The sequence below is a fragment of the Phyllostomus discolor genome, chromosome 3, assembly GCF_004126475.2.
Source record: "Phyllostomus discolor isolate MPI-MPIP mPhyDis1 chromosome 3, mPhyDis1.pri.v3, whole genome shotgun sequence".
NCBI lineage: Eukaryota > Metazoa > Chordata > Mammalia > Chiroptera > Phyllostomidae > Phyllostomus > Phyllostomus discolor.
The window spans coordinates 127,184,501-127,207,037 of record NC_040905.2 but is presented as its reverse complement, the minus strand read 5'-3'; the positions used below and the strand labels follow the sequence as shown (position 1 = coordinate 127,207,037).

General features: G+C 38.0%; 1 pseudogene; it reads right to left on the bottom strand.

Moving 5' to 3' along the window:
- LOC114503882 overlaps positions 1–17,035 on the bottom strand; it is a 131,526-nt pseudogene extending 114,491 nt beyond the window's left edge.
- Positions 17,036–22,537: the final 5,502 nt, after the last annotated feature.

The following is a 22,537-nucleotide window of genomic DNA, read 5'->3' as shown; positions in this document are numbered from 1 at the left end:
GAGCACTATGCTAAGTCCAATAATCCAGGCAATGAAAGACAAATACCATATGATCTCACCTGTAAGTGGAACCTAATCAACAAAACAAACAAGCAAGCAAAATATAACCAGAAATATTGAAATTAAGAACAAAGGAACAGTAACTAGTTGGAGGTTACTAGTGGGAGGGGATAATGGGGGGAGGAAAGGGTTAAGGGTTTTCAGGAACAACTATAAAGGATACATAGACAAAAGCAAGAGGTGGGTGAAATCATGGGAGGGAGGTGAAGATGGCTGGCTTGGGATGGAGTGGTAGGGGGGAAAGATAGAGAAGTGTGCTTATAGAACAATAAAATAAAATAAATGAAAAAAAATAACCACTAGCCACATGTAGCTGTTTAAATTTAAATTAATTAAAATGAAATAAAATAAAATTTCCTTAGCCACGCTAGCCACATCTCAAGAACTTGACAGATGAGGTGGCTATTGAATTGGATGTTACAAATATGCATCATTGCATAATTTCAGTGGCCTTCAAATTCCAAAGAGATATGTGATCCAAAAAGTTTAGGAACCCAGTGACTTAAAGAAATATTTCTCAGCTCTTTATTTCACATTCCAATGTTAAAATAGTATTTAAAAATATAAATGTTGTTTTCAGAAGTAATAGCAGTAACAAAAGTCATCTATTCTTTTGTCCCTATTGGAAGTTGTGTCTTTTAAAGAAGTCTTTGAAGAAGTACTTGTAGAAAGTACTCAGTTTTTAAAATTGTCAAAATGTAGCTAAATAGGTAAATTATGCCATTAGCTGAAAATGAATTTATTAAAGCAAAGTAACCATGTGGAATTATTAAAATATTAAAATGTGAAGATCAACTGAGAGTACACAAAACTATCAATACAGGAATTATATTAGGAGGGAAACATTCATTTTAAACCCATCTACTTTTGGACAATTTACCTGAGAAAAAGTTAAATAATCATACTACTGTCAAAATAGTTATGATTAGCAAATAACATTAGAGATTTTTAAAGCTAAAACATTGTAAAATAGATTAACTGTGAAATGCATATAAGTCGCAAAGTATGGCAGGTAAATAAAAGCTATCAATTTTTTAGATATTATACCTGAAGTCTTCATTTTATCTATTTTTAATAAACTATTGTGGAACTTGCTACTCAATCCTAGATCCAGCAGGTCCTAGCCTGGACAAAATTCAAGCCCACCCAAGATAGGTCTACCAGGGATAGTGGAATAGCCTGTGGCAGGAACACAGGGCCACTCTGTGCATGGAAATTAAATGGGTTAATTAGTATTTATAAAATGCTTAGAACTACTTGGTATAAAAGCAACTGCTTAAAAAAAAAAAAAAAAGGAATGCTGCTTGCTCCATCAACACATATACTAAAATTGGAACAAAAAAATGGAGACCAACAAACTAACATTTCTAACCCATTTACATATTTCCATGAAGTTAAGATATGAAAGTAACATGAAATTATCACCCAAACTAGGCACGTAAGGGAAGGAAGAACTAGGGTGGATAGTAAACATATCAGATTGTTAAATATTCTCCAGGAAGTGTATGTGCTGACCTTAACAACAAAAGCAGGAGAAGGCTTTTCCATTGAGCCAGGTTTAATTTTCATTCCCTTAAAATGTCCACACATTAGCACCTAGTTAAGAAGAAAAATGAATAAAGTAACATTATAAGTAACATAAAACTTATTCATTCATTCACCATTCATTCATTAAACAAATATGAGAACTAAGTATGGGCCACACTCAAAATAAAACAAATTTTCTGCTCTTGTGAAGTCTAGAAGTTTCCTTTTATGCTGAATAAATTATGGATAATAAAATTATAACACTTAGTAATTGTCTAATTACTAAAATATCCACATTTATGAAAACATTTATACTCATATTAGCATGATTCTTATGCTGTTTTTATTTAGTAAATTTGTCAATTTTAATTTTAATTTTGGTATTTTAATTTTTGACAAGGTACTACATTCTTATGGTTTATAAATTGGAGCATTGTAAAAAAAATACACTTTCAAAAATGTCTTTCAACCTTTCTCTTACCTGCTCCATCTCACCCCTCTCTTTCCTACATAATTGTATTCATTTTCTCTAGAACTTCTTATTTCTATAAACTCTTCAAATAACCCTTTTTAGAGTATGCTTGTCAAAGCATCATTGTAGCAAACTCTTAATATTTAAAGTACCATAACAAGAAACAGCATTTTCCATTTTTGAGGGAGCCCTAATGAAGTTCCTTATTACATAAGGGAAAATCTGCAGCTCTAGTATTTTTTCATCTAAATTCTATGTTAATGCCTTTACCTTGATCAGTTACATAGCAATTTTTCTCAGTGAATGGCTATTTCGATTCCACAGTTGCAGGATGCGATATTCGGCTATTCAAACAATTATGTCTGTTACATAGCTTTTTTGAAACTAGCTTCCCTCAAGCTTTTTGAAAGCTCTTCTAAGCACTCCTTTCCATCTCTAGTCCTCAAACAATCATATGGATATAATGAACACTTTGGTTTTTATTCATCTGACTAAATCAAATCCAGCCCTATCTTTTCAATGAGGTCCATGCACCATTACAATCTGTCCATATCCTTCATAGATATCCAGGCCTGTATTGTTTCTCCACTGTTCAACCACATACAGGTTGATTGCTTCCGCAGCACCCACATAGTGCTTTAAGTTTTTGAATTTGTAGCTGCTAAGAAGACAGATCACAAATTAAATTCAGGAGGAAAAATGAAAATGGAAATTAAAATTATTTCTAATGAAATTTAAATATTGTGTGTTGTAGTTCCTCACTTCCCTCTCCAATATAAAATAAGGAATGCTAACATCATAAAGTGACTCCCCAAATACCAGTTTTTCTTTTCTCCTTTTTATTTGGGAGGGGATGTGATTTATCACAAAGAAAAGCTCTGCTATCCTTAGGGAAGGTACTCCATAAGTTAATTATATTTAACTGATATATTAAACAAGTGATTGAAAGTTTACTATTTATAAGCCCTGGCTGGCGTAGCTCAGTGGATTGAGCACAGGCTGCGAACCAAAGCATCACAGGTTTGATTCCCAGTCAGGGCACATGCCTGGGTTGCAGGCCACAGCCCCCAGCAACCGCACATTGATGTCTCTCTCTCTCTCTCTCTCTCTCTCTCTCTCTCTCTCTCTCTCTTTCTCCTTCCCTTCCCTCTCTAAAAATAAATAAATAAAAAATCTTTTAAAAAGTTTACTATTTGTCTGCTTAAATTGACTGTGGAATTTTTATACAATGGAATACTATACAGCTGTAAAAAAGAACAAGTAAGTTCCTGGATGGTGCTGTCCAATAGAACTTTCTGTTACAATAAGAATTTCTATGATCTGTGCTAACCACTATAATATCCTTTAGCCTTCTATGGCTACTGAGCACTTTAACCATGACTAACACAGCTGAGGAACTGAATTTCATTTTGAAGTATAATTGACATATAACATTAAATTAGTTTCAGGTGTAAAACATCATGACTTGATATTTGTATGTATTGTGAAATAATCACCAAATAAGTCTTTTTAAAATCTGTCATCCTAGATAGTTACAAAATTAGTTTTGCTCGTGGTGAGAACTTTTAAAATTTGCTCTCGCAACTTCAAAAATGCACTTGCACTATATTAAGTACTATAATTAACTACAGCCTGGAACTGAATTTTTAATTTAACTAAAATTAAGTTTTAAATCTTTACATGTGGCTAGTCATTACCAAATTGGACAGCACAGTTCCAGGATGTATTGTTAGGCAAACAAAGGAAGGTACGGAACTGCGTGCACATGATGTTTCCATTTGTATTTATAAAAGAGTGATATGGATCTTGTCTGGCAGGATCCATGTGTTATGGCAGCTATGAATAAATACACACGGACTACAGAAATCTTGTAGAGAAAAGGGACGGCATGGTCGCTCTGTAAGTGAGAGAGAGGGCCCCGACCTCCACCTGGACAGGCTTTTATTGTTTTTCTGGGTACAGTACATTGAGGATGGCCCCCATTTACTCTACACAGGTTCGCATTAGGTGGTTACTTCTTATGATAACAAAGGAGAGAATGTTGCTAGTTACATCAAAGAAGAAGGATATTTGCAAATGTGAAGGGAAAAGTGGTTGGACTGGTTACACTCCATACTTAGAAGGTTTAGCTCAGATTTTAGGAAGCTGCAGTAAGCACTTGTGCCTCAATTCAGGGTGAGGGAGTTTTAGCAAAAGCAAGTCTCATAGCAGCCTAGGTACAATGCAGGTCTGATTCCCCACAGGAGAACCTATCTGTGGGCCTGGCTCCTGTGTGCTGGACCTCGCTTCCCACTGACCTTTCTGAGTGGGAGCTGGGCTACATTTCCCACACCATGCGGAATGGTTTCTTATAAAAGAGAATGGGAGAACATATGCCTGTTGGCCTGTGTTTGCATAGATTTCAGGAAGAAAGAGAATTGAGACTAAGGACAAGGTTGGAGGAAGACTTTCAATGTATATTTTATACACCCATTTTTTTGTTATGTGAATTATTTCATATTCAAAATTAAATCAATTTAAAAATATTTACCAATTCCCCCTCTTAGATGGAATCAGTAAAAGATATTCATTGTTTTCCCTATGCTGGGATAGGGTTCCAAATAGGGGTGACTTCTTTACTTTCTCAAGTCAGGGAACAGTCATCATTGAAAAGATTAAATACCTTCTTAGCCATAACCACTGGGCACTCAGAGCTATACACATGGGTGAATCCCTCCTTTACACCCCTTGCTTGGGGACCATGCCCTGGATGTAGTAGTTGTCACTCACAGAATGTAAGCAGAAGGAGAAGGAGGTGAAGAGATTGCTAAATCCCATACCTACATATCAGGAACTATATTTTTAGGCAGAAAGAATTTTTATTTTACAGTTTCCTTTTTATTTCCCTGCTCCCCATTAAATACCTGTTTACTAACCTTTCTTAACTGGCCGTAGCATTCTGTACAAGCATTCAGTTTGCAGTTGGCACTGAACAGAAAATTGTGATGGGAAACTTGGAAAGTCTGTAATTTACAAGAAGTAAACTGTCTAACTACAACTTTAATAAGTGCCTACGTGTCTGTGGGAGGCACAGAACAACTTAAACCTTGATCATTCTAACATAAATAAATGCACTCACACCTTTCCTTAGCATATCTTTACAGGTTTACTGACTTTTCAAACATCTTAAGTCATGTTGCCTAGTCTGAGTTCAGCAAGTAACCCTAAGCAGCAGCCTTATCTGTGACATTGCGGATGCATTTCGAAATGCTGGCCCTCTTGCATTCTGTCTTACCTGCAAGATGGAAGTTGGCTCAAACTGCAGCAAATATGCATGCTCCCTGGATCCATGATGAAAACAGACTGCTTCATGCAGACTTTGCCTAGCCTGTGTCTGAGGTATTCCACATCACATCTGAAGGTGTCACATCTGCCAGAACCTGGGAAAACAAATCTAAAAGACCAATAAATGAATCATCACCTTTGTTGGTGTTGATACCCCCAGCTGTGGTTCTGTGAAGGTCCCTTCTATTTACAGATAATCCTAAACCAAAACTGCTATGGGTATGTCCAGTCATTTTAGGAAATCTGCTTGTTCCACTGGTAAAGTAAATGGCTATTGTCTCCATGTGGTTTGTCTCCACATAGGTATAGTTTTTATGGGAACTTCTAGGAAAAAAGAACTACAGTGATTCTGTATATTAAACATAGCAGCATACTGTTAGCACAGACAAGGATTCAAAAACCATCTGCTTGTACCTCTGTCTCTCATTGGTCAGGCCCCAGTTATTTAGGTTGAATTACAAGGTAAATGCCACCCCTCTCCATCTTTTTTAGCTGCTTTTTAGAATCAAACTAAACTACCATTGACAGCCAATTTTTAACAGCCAATTTCAGAGCATTTCTACTGTATGATAAAAGACCATTGAAGTGCTTTAAAACCTCAAGCATTTTATCATACATCTAGGAGAAGGAGGATTCTGTGGTCTTGTAATCATGAATTTGTGAAGAACTTCCCCTCACCATGGATGCTTTAACATGTGATTTTTTTTAAAGTATGTTAATAAAAGTCATGGGTAATGGTATAGAGCTGGGGTTGGCAAAGTAGAGCCCATGGGCCAAATCTGGCCTGCCTCCCGTTTTTATAATAATAAAGTTTTATTGGAACATAGCCATTCCCATTCATTTACATATTGCCTATGGCTGTTTTCATTCTACAACAGGTCATTGTGACAGACTGCTTGGTATGCAAAGTCTAATTTACTGTCTACTCCTTTTGTAGAAAATGTTTGCTGACCCCTGAAAGGATTGTTTTTCTGTTTCCCACAAGAGTCTACATAGTTCTGAATACAGTAAACAATAACACTGACGATGATCTAAGCATCCATCCAGGGAAGAAAGGACCCAGTTAAAGGGAAAGAAAACATTCAGCTCTGAAGACTAAGTGGGCATCTATGTAAGTTGTACATTAGGGCAGCTGACAGTAGGTAAATACTTCACATCCAGTGCCTATGAAGCATACAGATTTTATCTGGGAGTATTAGGCTGAGAATAAATGAAGCAGAAACATCCAGGCCATAAAAAATATACAAAAGCTGTTTTCAAAGCTAGCAGAGGTAGGCTAAGTGTTTAGTCTGTGATTCCATAATTATCTTCCTGAAAAATGGATAGTACCTATAGCTGTGTACCTGCTACTTCTATCACAGATATGGTTTCCTTTGAAACCTAAAACAGATATACCATATGAGTCTCTCACTACCAGAGGCAGTAAATGAAGTACATAGGAGTATGGGCTCAGAAGCCAGATTGCCTGGGTTTGAACCCAGCTCTGCCAGATCATAGCATTTGACTTTGTTCGTCTGTAAAATCATAGTATTTTCCCCCTAGGTTGTTGTGAGATTTTAATAAGTTAATATATCTCAAGTGCTTAGAACAGTTTTTGGCACATAACCAGGACCATATAAATGGTAGCCACTATTGTGATTCTAACATTATTTTTATGAGAACAGTACTTGGCCTTTGCTAAGAACTTAATACATTTTAGCTATTTTGAAGAAAGTAGGAAGAAGTCTAGAGTTGCTATTTCTCCCAAGTGTGCTCCCAAATCCTTGAGTAAAGCATCCTCATTCTAGACAGGGAATTTGCTGCCAACCTAAAGCTACGAGAGAACTAACACATTGAAAGAGTTCCAAGAAACCCCTGGAAGTAGTCCACAGCAGGACTTCCACATAAGAATAATTTAGTTTTTTAACTGCATCATTAACATCAAGTGTTCCTCTTGTTATACCCTGAGAAAAGTGTTGCTGTCAGCAAGGGAATTGTATAGCCCACACAGGACTGATTGCAATTAGTTTTTCTGGGAGACAATAACAGCTCTGTGGTTGATACTGTGATGCACCTCCTAAATCCCACTGTGGGATAAAGGATTTACTGTCTGGGTGCTCAGTGCCCTTTAAAGATCACCTTGACTGAAGGAAGCTGCCTTGTCTAAGGTCAGGCCTCCTTCTAGGGACAGTTTCCACCCACACTGATCGGTATGGGCATGTTATAACCAGGGCCTCTTACTTTACCTGGGACTAGCTTTGAGGGGCTATCCAAATTCTAAAGGTTTCAGTGGGTCAGCCAAGGGCTATTTTGGGGAGCTAAATTTCTTCCTTGGCCAAATACCACATCTTTCTCCTTTCTTTCCAGGTGTTGATCCAAAAGAACTCCTTAATAAAGAACTCCTTAATAAACTTCTTATACAACTAAGCTCTGTCTCAGGGTCTGCTTCCTGGAAATCCCAACCTACGAAAAACTCTTTCATATGCTAAGCTCTTTCCTGCCTGAGAGTTTTGCACTGTTAACACAGTAATAATCACCAATTGTTCCCTTTGTCTATAATTTTATTTTCATTTTTTTATCACATCACTCATGGTTTGAATATCTTTTCACTGTTGTCTTTCTTTGACAGAAGCTGTCTACAGCAATTATGGTTACTCACATCATCATCTCCTTGAGATCACCCCACTCCTCTCTGGGGTTCTAAGACACAATTAGCTTGGTATTCAGGTTTTCACATTAACATGCCACCATATCCACTGCTGGGGCTACAACTTCATTGGTAATAATGCACTTTGCTTTTGAAAACTACAATCTGTAGAGGATGTCCTTCTGGGTCAGTTGAGTGTTTCCTGAAATGAACATTCTACCTAAAGGGGCAGGAAAGAAACAATGTTTACAAGGAATGATTTCCTTCATCCTGTTTGTTAGGGCAGTATAAATAGCTCATGTACATTCTGTATTTCTCAGACTGGGTTCATCAATTTTCCTGGCAATGTATCTATTTGTCTTCCTTTCATTATTCTGGTTTTGCCTTTCATAGGATCTCAGGGCTCTGACTCTTGACCTTAACTGAAAGGATGTTAACATCCTAATAATTATCTTCTATCTGAAGACCATTCATAACATTCAGCTTGAAGAGGGTTTTGATTAAAAAAGATGTCATTACCCAGCATTTATTAAGTACTTGAATGCCAGGTATATGTTTTAACTCATTTAATCCCCACCAAAACACCCCAAACACAAAAGCTATGAATAGCTTGCCCAAGATCACCCAGGTAAAAGGTGGCCATGAAGGCACTGAACGCTGTAGCATGACTCCAGAGCTGTACATTCGACCATTTCATTCAGCGCCTTTTATTTATTTTTTAAAAGATTTTATTTATTTATTTTTAGAGAGAGGGGAAGGGAGGGAAAAAGGGAAAGAAATGTCAATGTGTGGTTGCCTCTTGTGCTCCCCCTACTGGGGGACCTGGCCTGAAACCCAGGCATGTGCCCTGACTGGGAATCAAACCTGCCACCCTTTAGTTCACAGGCCAGTGCTCAATCAACTGAGTCACATCAGCCAGGGCCAGTGCCTTTTAAAATGTGCATGATTGTTTTATGGGAAACCAAAGGGATGATTGAGACATTCACCTTTTCTGTGCTTCTATTCCTACTTCTGTAAATCACACTATAAGGTGAAGTGCAATGGTTAAGATGTGTCCTGAAGCAAGGCACTTTTATAGGTTGGCCTTGGACAAGTCACTTCATCTCCATGAATCCCAGGTTCTGTGTCTATAAAACAGGGATTATAGTAATAGATACCACATTCTTTATAGTATTAATGAGGATTAAAGGAATTAAAATGTGTAGAGAGTTTAAAACAGTGCTGAACAGATTTTAGTTACTATTTTCTCAAAGGACTAGTGGATTTCCAAAACTATACCTATATCTATTTATCTCAATCTATCATCTATCTACTATCTATCTATCTATCTATCTATCTATCATCTATCTATTATCTTCCAGGTTCTACCACATTTTAAGTTTTAGACCTCAAGGGAAGGTGGATGGTATTCACTTCACAATGGCTTTAACTTCTCCCAGTAACACAACAGCCAAGGAATATTGAGGAACACATGTCTGGTCATTCCTAGACTCTTGACACTGACTCATTTGTTCATTTTATAAAGGATAAGGCCCTCCAGTGGAGTTTTTAATGAGGCAGACAATTAGGAGCAAAGAACATTGTCTTTTGGTCCTAGTTGTCAGTTAAATATCTTCTCTTTTTAAACAAGATAATGTTGCAATTTCTATGAGGTTTAACTCCAAGGTTACTTCTTTGAGATGTTTCACCAAGGGATAAGTGCCGTACTTTTTGGACTGTAAGACGCACCCTTCCCCAAATTTGGGAGGAATAATGGTTGTTAATGCTGCTCTTGAGTTCTGCTTACATTTACATTGGTGAAATATTATGTTATTTATTTTATTAAATATTTTACCACATATTTTGCTTCAAAAATTTTTTTCCTATTTTCCTCCTCTAAAACCTAGGTGCATCTTATGGTCTGAAAAATACGGTAGCTATCTGAACACTTTTCCAATATTTAAAGGTGCCCTCTGACAACAAGTCAATGTTTCATGAAGAAGCACATTGTTTAAATACATTACCCTTAATGACTTTCTGCCAATACATAATTCATATCATATCTTTAAAAAAACTATTAACAGTGAATCAACCTTACCTTTTAAAACTACTTCCTCTCTAATTATTCTAGAAAGCATTGCACAGTTTCTTACCAGGGAGAAAATTATTATTTTAAATAAAAAAATAACTTCCCAGTATCACTCTGGAGTGATGTCCTAGTTGATTATAAATACAATGAATTCATCTATTCACTCATTCATTTCAAAAATATATTGAGAGCCTAATATGTTGCAGATCCCTTTCTAAATGCTAAGGATACTGTAAAGAACAAGACAGAAGTGCCTGCCCTCATGGACCTTCCATTCTAGACATTAAGTACCTGTGAAATATTAGGTGATGTGTGGGATGCCCCATCCTGTGGAGCCCCCCTGGCTGCCATGGATGAGAATAAGTTTTCCTGGACACAATCTGTTGTTCTGGCAGGAAAGGGGGTGGCGATTCCCTCTAGTGGATAATGCCCTAAGCCCTTCTCTAAATGGCTTTTAATAGGATTGGAATGCATAGGGGAATACAGCACACATGCATAGCTTATCAATCAATGTCCAAAAGGTTATAGTCATAAAAAATTAACATTATCTATAGATGACAGTTGAAGAAACACAGAGATCATCTCAGGTCAGGGTCTATGAGACATGCTGATGCCAAATGGTTGCAAAAACATATTTCATGAAGCAAGGAGCTCACTCCTTATGCTTTGAATTTAAACATCTGGTTTATATCAACAGGGCTATAGCAAAGCAAAACAAGCTTCAAAGGATACAATGTATTCTTCAGGCCTGATTTCACTCAGAAACCCTCCATGTTAGTGTCAGGTTATGCCTGCCACCTGCATTCCTGGCTTTTCAGTGGAGACTTACTGGCTTCTTTCAAGGCCTGCTCTCACAGGGCTACAATCTCTGAAACCACAGAGAGTGGTACCCAACAGCGGTGGTGTTGTTTAAAAGGACAGACAACAACCACTCTGGGTGAGTGGGTGGGTGAGTGAGGAAGCTGTTTTAGATAGAGTAGCCAGGGCTGGCCTTTCTGAGGATGATTCCTTTGATATTTAAGTTTCCTATAAAAAAGTTAAAAACTGCCCAAAATAAAATGTCCATTTCTACTTCACAGTTGTTATTTTGCATAAAGCCATAGTAATTGATACATGCTGCTTAAACTGGCTAAGGAAAAATTCCCAAGACAGCCCTGGGTTATAGGGAAAGAGCTCGGGTAGGACATAAGGATCCAAGGTTCTTATTTTGGCTCTTTTTGGACCAAAATCATCTGAAAACTTGTTAGAATTATGAAATCTCAGGTCCAGCCCAGGATTATTAGTCCAGAATATGCATTTAAAAATATTTTGTATTAAATTTATTCAGGTGCATTGGTTAATAAAATTATATAGATTTCAAGTACATGTTTCTATGATAGATTATCTGTATAGTGTTTTGGGTGTTCACTATTCAAAGTCAAGTTTTCTTTTATCACCATATATTTTATCCCCTTTATCTCCCCTACCCCCTTCTGTCTGGTAACCACCATACTGTTGCCTGTGTAACAAGGTCCTCAAGTGATTCAGATGCATATCGAAGTTTGAGAAAAAATAAACTAGATGATTTTTAAGAACTATTCCTGTTTTGAAATTTTATGAAACTTCTAGGAAATGCTGGCAAGTCCATTAGGCTCTAGTTCTGACTTGCTGAGTGACTTTGGACAAGTGACTTAATGTTTATTTTTTCCCCAATCTATGAAAACCTTGGCCTCCTTATTTATAAAATATGGCTTCCCCCTCTTAATCATTAGGCTCTTGTTAAGATAGAATGAACAAGTGGACAAATATTTATTTTAAAGCCAGAGGGGCCACATATATCATAGAAACCTCATAAAGATTTATGGACTGATATTGGGTGTTTCACTAGTTTTTTTGTGGTAAATAGTACTTAAAGTAAGGGACTAACTCATTGGGTATTAATATTTTTAAATAACTATGAGCTTTCCTGACTGGTGTGGCTCAGTGGAATGGGCATCATTCTGCAAACTGAAAGGTCACCAGTTCAATTCCCAGTTGGGATACATGCCTGGGTTGTGGGCCAGGTCCCTGGTCAGGGGCATGTGAGAAGCAACTGATCAATGTTTCTTTCACTTGTCAGTGTTTCCCTCTCTTTCTCCCTCCTGCCCTCATCTCCGAAAATAAATAAAATCATTAAAAATTAAATAAAATAACAATATGTCATATACTGAGATTTCTGTTGTAATAAGATCTGGCTTCTAATACATAGAAAAGAGTTTGAAAATTAAAACACGCTATTGGGAAGAACCCCCTGAGGAACTAGAAATAAAGGAAGTAGATTGCTTTGTAAGAGCTAAACTATAAAGTCAACATAAGCTGGATTGGAACAGAGATATGCTAAGTTAGTATAAAAAGACATGATGATTCACAAAGGAGCAGGATTAAACTGTATCTTGATATATGATATCTATCAACATAGAATTGGTCTTGGAAGAGGATATTACAGCCACAGAGCACAGGGCAAATCCTGATAGTACCCATCAAAGCTTGTCTAGGGAAGAAATATCATTTAACCGATTTCACATATTATGGTCCCTAGGATGAGATGGTCCCTAGCCAGTACCTACATTCACACCAGACTGTTTTTATGTTCCAAGCTTACAAGTTATTTCCTGCCTCAGCACCTTTGCACACACTTTCCCATTGCCTAGAATGCTTCCATTACCCATACCTTCTCCCGCTGGCTGACTCACCCCTCAGGTCCTAGCTTAACTATTCCCCTGGCTTTCTTGAAGTCTATAGTGGTACCCCTCTTATGTACTCTGATGGTTCCTGTGCTATTTCTGTCATAGTACTTGTCGTACTTACACACTATGTGTTTATTTAATTTGTGGATCTCTCTGCCACTGGACCCTAAACCCCATAGCTCCTGAAAGGTAGCAAGTGCTCAATACCACTTATTGAATGGAAGGATGAATGGATATGGAGGGATTAATAGATGGATTAAGCTTTCAAATACTGGTGCCAAGAAATATAATTATGAAAGTTACTGTTCTCCACCAAACAGACTCCCAGCTAAACATCTTCTTGAGCAGGTCTTTTAGCAGGAAGAAAGAGATACTCATACCTAGGTCTTTTGGACCTTCATACAAATAAATAAATTGGTAGTATCACTTTGTACACTCTGTGTCATAAACTTGGTAATGAGGGCCCCCACTCCCAAGATCCCATACTCTGTTCTCCATGCAGTAGCATGACCCAGTTTCTGACCTACAAGGCCAGTGGCCAGATATGATCAATTAACCAAGGTGGTGAGGTCTGCAAGGTTTTCAGTAAGACAGGCTCCCTTCCTCTAGCTCAGTGGTTCTCAAATTTGAACATGCATCAGAACCATCTGGAGGACTTGTTAAAACACAGATTGCTGGGGTTTGTCTATCTCCATGCAAGTTTAAGATTCAGTAGATATTGGGTGGAGCTAGAGGATTTACATTTCTGACAAGTTCCCAGTGGTGCTGATGCTGCTGGCCTGGGAACACATGATGAGAATTATAGTTTAGTACTACTCTTCCGTAGTACTATGTACCTTTTGTTTTGGGGAAGTACTTTAAAACTCATCCAACTACTCTCCCATCTAATAATGTATTTCTAAACTTTTTAAGAGTCCTCAAAAGGCACCATTCAGTTCTACATTTTCTTTTTTATTGCAAAATACACCAAATATGCAACAGAGTTTATGCTGTGTATCTCTATAATTTTCTTTTAAAATATGAAAATAAGTGTTATCTATTACCCAGCTTAATAGAAAGAATTTAACAATGTGTTTGAGGCCCCCTGTGTGTCTGGCTTCAGATTCCCAGGTGGCTATTATCCAGAATGTTGTATTAACCATTCTTTCACCTTATGTAAACCTAAGAAGTATATGAACAACTGAAGTCCTTGTAAATATTTTATTACCTAAGGCATATTAATAAAGAAAATAATAGGAAATTAAATTACTGTGAGCTCATTTCTGATTCTGCCATGAAGACTAGCATTGTTAGTATAATAGACTCACCATTCATTGCCTTCCTCTCATTCTCACTTCTAAGAGAATCTGCCTTCTGTCCTGCCCACAGCTTCAGTAACCATGTTTGTATGAAATGAAGCTGCATCTGACCACATCTGAGTTGACTAAACCAAGCCATCCCAATCAGAGTTTGCCTCAAGTTTTGATTTAAGAGACTAAGTGGATTATCAGATGGAATATATAGGGTTAGAGCCTGAGGCCTCTGTGTTGCAAACCAGAGTCATGTGCCAGCCAGAATGAAAGGGAATTTTGAGACAATGTGTGAGGAGAGAGAAGTCAAAGGAGCAGACACTTGAAAGAGGAAGAAACAAGAGTTCCTGTGCCTTCACATTAAAAAAAAAGAGAGAAGCTGCCTGCTGAATAGCCTGTTTCCTTGCAGAGACAAGTTGTTATTGCTTTACTTTTTTTCTGTAAGATCCTCCAGTAGATGTTCAATGATTCTTTTTCCTTATTAAGTTTATATGAATGAGTTTGTGGTCCTGACCATCAGCCTCTTAATAAGACAATGTGATTAAGCAGCATTCATGAAAGCAATCATTTTATTTAAAAAATATGTAAAAGTGGACCATGCAACTCCAATGTGGTAATTTAAACATGCACACGAGATCACAGGATACAATTTTCCTCAAATGCAAATAATGGCTATAATAAAATAATAATTCCTACTTGATATAACGATTTGTTATGACAATAGGGATATTAATTCAACAAATATTTTGTGGAGCATCTACTATATGCCAATCATTGGAGGTCAGAGGCAATATATCATAGTCATTAGCCCTGGCTGATATGGTTCAGTGAGTTGAGCACCAGCCTGCAAACTAAATATATCAGTCATTGCCTTTTGGGAGCTTACAAAGTCCTACAAGAATGACAGATTTATGACCAAAAAGTATACCCACACAATATAGTACAGTATAGTATAGTATAGTATAGTTAAAATAGAAATACCTGTTTCTTGTTGAGCTTAAAAAAGAAAACACTTGGATTGGGACTCAGGGTGGGGTTGCCTGAGGAGATGACATTAGAGCAAAGGCTTGAATATCTAAAAATAGTTGTCCAGGAGGTGAAGTATTATGGGAAGGCTTTGCAAGCAAAGGAAAAAGTGTGCATAAAAGCCAGGAGATGGGAAAGGTCACAAATCTCATAGGAAACCATTTGGCATGGCATATGAGTGTGAAGAAATGAGAACAATAAAGGGAAGATAGCTAGAATCTTTTATAACACATCTGAAGAAGTTCATACTTTATCTGGGAGGCAACAGGGAGTTAGTAGATAATGTCAAGCAGCCAAATAATAGGATAAAAAATGTGTTCTATAAAGAACACTGACTATGGAGGATGAATTGGATTTGGAGAGAATGTGGGCACATATAAGACAAAATTAGGGAATCATTTGGGGAAATTCATTCAAAAGATGGTAACACGTGAAATAAGACAATGGCAATGAAATTGGAAGAGAGACTCTGGAGGCATGTGGATGGTCAAATTTATGAGGTGCAGGAACTGATTAGGAAAGAGTCACAGCTATCTGGCTTAGAACACCAGATGGAGTAATCATGAGAGGAATGAAGGCATACCGCAGGAGCTGGGGTGTGATCTTTGAGTTTGTGGTTGCATTGAGTTTCAGATGACCATGCTGGTCCTATAAAAAGAGAAAAGCAGTTGGTGTGAGGATATTTGGTGGTTGATTGGCATCCACTTAATAAAGCTATTGCATTTTGAAAAACCAGATTCCTATTTTAGGTCAAAAGAAACAGCATGTTTCCAACACATTTCTAAGATTCCTGAGAATAACACTGTATTTTGTAAACTTCCTCAAATATTTACCCAAATAAATTTCTCATGATTACTTAGATGTTTTAGAAAATCTACCATCCAGTCTACTTTAATTATGATCAGATTTCAAACATCACTGACCTGTTTGCAGACAAGCTACATTGACAAGCCACCACACCAGGATCCTGCACAGAGTCACAATGACTCACTCTCACCTTTGTAGAGCACAGGCTTCTGTAAGTGTACTGGCAAATTTCCTGGACAGATACCCAGTTCCTCAAAACTCTGTTTCACTTCTTCTCTACTTCCACTCATCCATCAGAAGGCTGGATTGGAAGTTCTCTTTCAAACCTAAGGAAAGACAATCCAGTCATGGATTTAAAGGTGGTAATTAAGCTAAATTCTACTTTAAGAGAATTATGGAATATTTTTTCTGAAGAAAATTCACAGGTCATTCATTAGGACATACATGGAGTATTTGGCAGTAAATCTGGAATTTTTATTTCTAGATGTTGGGAACCATGTCATTTGAGCCATGTCATTTCTTCCAGCATGTGTCATTTCTCATTTAGCCTGATGGTTAAAATTCTTTTATCCCTTTATAGTTCTCCCAATGCTATACCTATGCCTCATGTACTTGGGGTCACTTTCACTCTACTCATTTTTGCTTTTTAAAAAAGGTAACCTATGATCATGCATTTTTCTAACTCATGCTTTCTCAACCATGGAACTATTAACATGTTGAGTCAGATAATCCTTTGCTGTGGGGGACTGTCTTGTGCATTTGGGGTATTTAACAACAATATCCCTGGCCTCTACCATTAGCACACACCTCCCCACAAGTCATGGCAACAAAATGATCTCCAGACAATGCCAAATATCTCCAGGGGCAAAATCACTCCCATTTGGGAACTACAGATTGGCCCTTGCTCTATACCTTTTCTATATTGGTCCATTGGTCCAGAATGTCTTTAGTGTAGTTGAAATACTCTGGAATCTCCAGTTTGAAGCCCTGTTTCATTGACTCATAGTTAGAAAAATTATGACAAGTCACTGTTCTATAATCTTTATGCAACACTCTCACAGAACTAGAAATTGCTAGATGCTGAAAACACTTGACATGAAGTAGTATCTCCGTAGTGACAAGAGATAGCATCAATTTTGTTGGATGTTTAGTACCCAAGGTTTCCTATGGAGACCAATCCATATAAAAGATAAACAAATGGACAAGTAGTTGTTTCTGTCCTAAAGGTAGCTATACCCTAAAGTAGCTAAGTTTCATTATTCATCATCATCATTATCATAGTACCATTTTCTGAGCATTCACTAAGCTCTAAACACTGTACTCTGTGTTTTACATACAATTTATCATTAAATCATTAAAGTAAACCTACAAGGTAGATACTATTATCATCTGTTTACAGATATAGAAAATGACTAGTAAGAGGCTGTTTAGTCAGCTTGGAAACCATAATAAAATACCAAAGATTAATGGGCTTACACAACAGACATTTATTTCTCATAGTTCTGGAAGCTGGAAAGTCCACGATCAAGGGGTTGGTTACCTGGTGAAGGACCCTGTTTCTGGCTCTCTAGTGGCTGCCTTCTCTGTGTCCATACGTGGCAGAGAGCTCTGGTCTCTCTCCTTCTTATAAGGACACTTAATCCCATCATGGGGGTCTCACCCTCATGACTGCATCTAAACCTAATCACATCCCAAAGATCCCACCTCCAAAATACCATCACACTGGGGGGACACAAACATTCGATCTGTAATAGAGGCATTGAATAGATTTGAACCAATAAATGTCTGGGTCTAGCTCATTTTCCTGTTTCATGTTACTGCTTCCCGTGTTTATTTCTAAAGAAGGAAAGACCTAGGTCACCCAGTTACTGTCAGTGAAAGCAAAAGTCTAAGCTTTCTCACCTAATATCTTTTACCTGCAGATGTCAACTTAGTGCAGAAATAACTGTCAAGGAGAGTTTTCACAGTGGATAATTCATAGATAAAGTAATTGAGGGTAGACCACTACCAATTAGGCACAAAAACACCATCCAAGATCCTATAGTTTACAAGCTGTGGTTCTTATGCTCCCATTAAGAGCCCACACTGCCTTTGAACCCAGGCTTTGAGCTGCGTTTACCAGAGATGTAATAATAGGGCTTCAGCTGTAGGGCTTTTGTTGAAGAGGACCCTTAGAACATTCAGCCCTCCCTGCTTCTATGGGAAATTGATCACAATACCATTTAGTTGGCTGAGATCTCATAAATGAGGCTGTTCAAAGCACAGTTCTAGGGATCTTAGGGTTTACTTCTTCGGGTTTTTTTTATAATTTTCCAAGTTTCCTACAATAAAACATTACTTTCACTGTCATTAAGTCATAATTGTTAATGATTTCTTGCTGTGTGTGTAGTGTGGCTATATGCAAATATTTCCATATTGATAAAGTGCCAAAGAAGAATTAACAGCAGCTGTCAGTTGTAAGTTTTACTGTAAATGTACCTGGTGTTTGCACATGATGTTGTACACTCAGAGCATGGGAAGACCTGGGTGTTTCTCCCGACCCCCTGCCCCACCCATTTGTGAAAGGATCTGATAATTCAGTGAGCTTGAGCCCTCTGAGATTGTCTAATGTGAGTCTCCTCATTTTCCACCTGCAAAGAAAATAGAGCCCTAGAGAGCAGAAGCAACTTTTCCGTGTGTCATCTTAGAATGAGAACTAGAAGTACGTCATTGGATTGCCATTTGAATGTTCACTTTATTACAGTTCAATATGATTTTTATCAGGCAGCAATTTTCAACTTTGCCTGTATATTTGAATCATCAAGAAAGCTTTTTTTAAAGATGATTTATTTATTTTTAGAGAAGTGGAAGGGAGGGAGAAAGAGAAACATCAATGTGTGGTTGCCTCTCACATGCTCCCTACTGGGGACCTGGCCCACAACTCAGGTATGTGCCCTGACTGGGAATAAAATTGGTGACCCTTTGGTTCACAGGCCAGCACTTAGTCCACTGAGCCACACTGCTCAGGGCACCAGGAAAGCTTTTTTAAAAATACTGATGCCTGGGTCTTGGACCAATGAAATCTGAATCTCAGGGCAGGGCAGGGACAGTGCTGGGCATCTTTTTTTTAAAGTCTCAGAGGATTCTATATGCAACAACAGTTGAAAATCACTGACCTGGAGGCTGTCATCTCCAAACCAGCAGCATCAACATCACCTGGAAGCTAGGTAGAAATGCATATTCTCAGGCTTGGGGTTCACATTTTGCCAGTGTAGGCATTAACAGAACCTCTATCAGAGTTGTCTCGAAGCTCAAAAGAGACAATGCCTGCAAAGTGCTTGGAGTCTGACACATGGCTATCTACTAGAACAGGAGTTGGCAAACATTTTCTGTAAAGCACCAGATGGTAAATATTTTAGGCTCTGAGGGCTGCATAGCCTCTATTGCAAAAGGCTCTGATTGAGATAGCAGCCATCGACAAAACATAAACAAATGGGAAGAGCTGTGTTCCCCCCAAGACTGATTTATGAATAATGAAATTTGAATTTCATGTATCATGAATTATTTCTCTTCTGGTTTTTTCAAATATTTTAAAATGTAAAAATGTACATGGAAACAGATGGAGGTCTGGATTAGCCCAGGATCATAGTTTGCTGATCTTTGAACTACAGTGTAAGTTTTATGAGGATCCAGGCCTTGTCTTTTATGTTCATGGTACTATCCTGGGAATGATAACTGTGTGTGTCCATAGAAGGTGCTTAATAAATATTTTTTGAGCGAACAATGGCTTTTTTAAGAAGGGAGAACTTTTGGATGCATTTTTGTTTCAGTAACTTAGGACTACGCTAAACCTTAGATGTGTCCCTACCACTTTAACCAGACAGATGTGACTATGTGCACCATTCACATGTGGTTATTTAGATTTAAATTAAGTTAAATACTATTTAAAAATTATTTCTTTAGTCATAATAGCTACATTTCAAGTACTTACTATGTGGTCAACAGCTACCATACACAGGTGTGTCAGGTCTAACATGTTTCTATGACTGCAGAACATTCTTGTAGATGGTGCTGCTCTCTACTGATAAAGGCTCAGACTCCAGTGATAAAAATCATTAAAGTACAAGAATATGGAGGGGAAATGTTCTCAAGATAAGATTTTTCAAAGGGTTCAGGTTTAGTAAAGTGTTGCCCATTCCTATTCTCCTGCCTAAGAGCTGTGGGAGGGAAAGTGTTCACAGGAATCTATTTAGGCTCCAGAACAGGCTGCTGTTTTGGATGAAAATGAACCCCCAAGTCCTCAAATACCACTCACTGTAGTGGTGGAGGAACACCCTTCCCTTCTGTTTGCTGGCAGGTTACAGCCTGCACATTGGGCAGCTATCCCCTTTGCTACTGAATTAGCATCAGACTTCCTTCAACCAAAGATAGAAATTAAGTAATCAACATTAAGTTTTTATATATTACTTTTATTTCTTTGTTTTTAATTTTTGGGGAGTAATGCCATCAGGTAGCTCCAGAAAAAGAAAAGGTACACAATGGGAAATCTGCCACCTAGCCCCAACCTCGTTCAGGTTCATGCTCTCATTCCCACAGGGGCCACAGTTATGATTTCTATGTCTCTTTTCAGAATTTTTTAATCTGTATTCAAGCTCAAATAAGTATAGATTCTTATTTCTCAATCACTTTTACATAACAGGTACCATATAACACACAGTATTCTGTCCATGAAAAATTTTCTTAGAATGAATTTGTGGCAGGCCTCCACATCAATACACAGATATCTGCCTCATTCTGTTTTTTTTCTTTATTTTTTAAACAGATGCTTGACATCCAATGCATCTGTCACCATAGTGTTTTAAGACACCATAGTGTCTTAAACAGTCCCCTATCTGTGGGAGGACCTCAGGCCTGCAGAATCCTCCCATCCACCGCAGATGGTAAGTAAGTCATCCCGGACACAATCTTGCTGTTCCAATGGGAAAGGGGATGACAATTCCCTCTAGTGGAGAATGACCCCTGCCCTTCTCCCAAATGGCTTTTATTGGGAATGGTATGTGTAGATATATACAGCATACATGCATAGCTCATCAGTCAATGTGGAAAGGCTATAGTCATACAAAAACAGGGATTATCTATAGATAACAGTTGAAGGAACATAGAGATTTGTCATAGGCCAGGGTCTGTTAGTCATACCAGAGGCTCTTTAAGATGTGTTTCATGAGATAAGGAGTTTACTCATTATGCCTTGAATTTAAACATCTGGTTTATATCACCAGGGCTATATAAAACAACGCAGAGCAAGCTTCAAAGGATACACATATTTATCAGGCCTGATTTCTACGGGAACCCTCAGTTTTAGAGTTGGGTCATGTCTGCCACCTGCGTTTTTACCTGGTTTTCCAGGGATACTTCCTAGCCCCTTTCAGGGCTTGCTTTTGTGGGGCTACAGTCTAAGAAACCACACAGAGTGGTCCCCAACACCTATAGATCACCAGTTGAGTTATTTCCATTATTCTGCAATTTAGATGAAATTTTCATACTATGTCCTTCAACTACTACATTAAAACACACATTGAAAAAGAAAACTTACCATTCAGACCTTAAAATGAGCTTACCTATTATTCTGTTCTACCAAAAAGAAAACATTGCCATCCTCTCATCAAAACTGGAAGATTGCCTTCTGCCCAAAAAGTTATGTTTTTCTATTTTCAGTGATCTTAGTTTCACATAATATCTCTTTTCCAGGTTTTCAACATTCTTTGCCAGTGAAAAAGCTAAGATAACTTTCCTAGTGTGAGACCAGACCTTTACACTGAGCCCCAGAAAACTCTTCTAAGAAAGATAGTACGACTGCTGGTCAGATTGGCTTTTAAAAGACTTGAAGCTCTCATCTGAAATGTAAGCTCTACATTCATATAAATAGAAGGACTAGACTTTCAGCCACAATGGAGGCATAGGTAGATATGCTTTGTTTCCTTGCACAAACAAAAGAAGGACAGCAACAAATTTAAAAACATAAAACAACAATAACCTGCAGGAAATCTAACTACAGAAGTCCAACAACCAAGGAGTCAAAGAAGAAACATTCATTGGAACTGGGGTGAAGACAGATGCATAGCAAGATGATGGACTGAGTGGACAAGACAGTGGCTGGCAGACATGACAGTCCCACATTCACATGCAAATAAGCCAGGAGGAACAACTGAGGAGCGAGACAGACTGCTCAACCCAGGGTTCCAGCATGGGAAACTAAAGCCTCAAAATTTCTGATTATAAAAACCTGTAGTGGTCCAGTTGGAGAAACTCCCAGCATCACAGGAGAGTTCATAGGAAAGACCCATGGGGTTCTACAACATACACAAATCCACCCACCCAGGAATTAGCACCAAAAAGCCCTAATTTGCTTGTGGATAGCAGAGGAACTGACTGAAAGTGGCACGAGAAATGAGAAAACAACATTGTTCCTTCTCTTACCCCACCCTCATATACAGTGCCACAACACACCAAAGAGGGTTGCTGCACCCTGGCAAATATGTAAGGGTCTTCCCCTTATAACATAATGGTGTGCCAAGACAAGGAATTATGGCCCAAATGAAAGAATCAATCAAAACTCCAGAAAAAGAACTAAGCGATGAGGAGGTAGTCAACCTA